We start from the raw sequence: 2,519 nt of genomic DNA, 5'->3' as shown, positions 1-2,519 counted from the left end.
ATTTTATATAATTTTAAACTCTCTTGAGACGGGACTGACCATGATTGACTTATTTAAACCAATGAGAATTTTAATGTAATTTTTTAGTATTTTAACTGGATAGTCTGATGGTCGTCCTTTACTTTTTAATCTATTGTGAAGTTCAGTTTTAAGTTTTTTTTTTTAATTTTTAAATTTGTATTGTATAACAATGTCACCCACTAAGTGTTAAAACTCCTCCAGACTCTAGGCTAAAAACCCCTCTGTTTTCCATTTTAGAGCCTTGAGGATGACTTGAATAAAGTCGAAACGTTGGCCCATGAGAAAGTAGTGTTTTATTTTGCCACCATCAGTTGACCGAAAATCCCCCTATTGAAAAATTAATTATTGATTATCATCACGGTCACTAATCAACCTCAACATAGTATGTTGGGAGGACGTTAGGACCATGTACGAGTCGTGCCTACCACTGATACACTTTCCCAGGATTTAAAAGTGTGCCAAACTTGTTTGGTTGCCAAGGGGTTCTGGGGAATCAGGCCAATCTTTCGGACGCCGGTGGCGCAGCTGGTGGCGGATGTGCAGACTGGCAAGAAGGGTGGTTTCCATCAACAGGTGGTCCTGCTGGACATCAGCAACGCGTTCAATATGGCCTGGGCACCCGTTGTTGGGGATGGTCAGGATGTGTAGCAGCTTCCTAAGGGATAGGCTAGTACGGAGTGAAAGTGTGTCGTGAGATTGAAAAAGGGTATCCGCAAAGGTCGAGCCTGGGCCCAACTCTGTGGCTTCTCGTCATGGAGGGATGGTTCAGAGCGATCCACAAGGTAGAGGGCATGTGTGGATCGGAGAGCTTGGGGGAGGGAATCAAAGCGCTGGCGGCTCACGCATATGCTGCAAATCAGGTATTGCTTCTTCGGGCCGTTTCGGCTAAGGAACTTGAGAGAATGTTTCGGCCGGTTTGGGTAGAGCTAACAGTGCGGCATGACACGGACGCTATAGACTAAGATAGGCTAGGTATGGACAGGACAGCCGGCTGTAGGTAGATACTGCTACAGACATTCTCAGCCACTGCGGTACACGTGTTAGGTTAGGATAAGTTAGAATTGCGTCAAGTGTTTTGTGCATGTGCAGGACATTTAACGCCAAATTTTAACAGGATAGGGACAATGACTTAGTTTAAGATAAAATAGGATAAATGTAACACGCATGGAAAAATGAGCTAGCTTAGGATAGGTTATGGTTGCGCCAAGTTTCCTGTGCTTATGCCGGATAGTTGACGTACAAATAGACATTTAATAGTGCAGGCAATAAAGGTCTCCGGTGAGTTGTCGTATCCCAAACATGTTTGCTGTTATAAATGCCTTGTTGTTACTGACGAGCTATGTCAGTTGATAAATTGTGGATCATATGCCGGAAAATGACATTTAATTTGCCCATCTGACAAAGAACGTCTTAAATCAGAATTTTTTCTTAAACATACATTTGCAATCCATCAGCAACAAAGGACAACAGTACAAATGTATCCGTAAATATTGCTCTAGATACACATTCACATACCCCCTTGCGAAATACCGTTGAATTAGCAGCAATAACATTGTAAAATCAAAACGCTGTTGCTTCTTTGCTCGACAATGTAGATCAAAACAAATATCTACATTTAGATCGATTCACTTTTGAATTTGCTGATAAACCAACATGGGCTTTATACAACATTTCGGCTCACCGAATCCGCAAAATTGTCCCCCGACAACGAAAGCGAAACGCTTACATATGAACCAATTAGGTACAGGAAATACGGAAAGGCTGACAAATAGGCAGGTGCACAAGTTTCAAGTAAGAAATGCCATTCTCTACTGTCAAAGCACTAAAATAGACATAGGAAAATCTCAAAAGTTTGGCGTGCTCGTTCTGTTGTGAAATATATTATTAGATAAAATCAGCAAACCATCAGAAACAAATTACATAATCACAAATGTAGATATTAACATTATTTTACGAACATTCTGATACCCTCATCGTAAATAATATGGAACTGGCAGCGATATTGTTTCAGCATCAACAGATTCCGACCCTTTTGCTCGACAATCTAGCTCTAATTACAAAAAAAATAACGAAAATGGTACAGCATTAGCACAGCGTGCACAACAGAAGTTGCATAATTTTGATTTTGATAACACAAAAATACTGATCAACGAGAGTTATTATAATAAGAGAAGAGTCCATGAAATGATACAGATTAAAAAACATAACAATGCTATGAATTTCAGATCGGATACCGACAATCTTAGCTCAGTATATCATACATTAATTAAATGAAATAAACATAAAATATTAACTAACACCCGGTATATTAAAGAATTTTGCAAATCAAAAATAATATTCTTAGAGTGCAAAGAAAAATACCTGAAAGTAAAAGAAATCAATATAAACAGTAATTGGCTTTATGTGCAAAATGGACAAAATTAATACTCCAAATACATGCCAAGGCGTAAAGTAGCAACAACGCTACACATGTAAGTAAAAATAATTGAATATTTGAA

Source organism: Dendroctonus ponderosae, unplaced genomic scaffold (genome assembly GCF_020466585.1).
Source record: "Dendroctonus ponderosae isolate FM_Combo_2020 unplaced genomic scaffold, Dpon_F_20191213v2 Dpon_F_20191213_10, whole genome shotgun sequence".
Lineage (NCBI taxonomy): Eukaryota > Metazoa > Arthropoda > Insecta > Coleoptera > Curculionidae > Dendroctonus > Dendroctonus ponderosae.
This window is presented reverse-complemented; position numbering follows the sequence as displayed.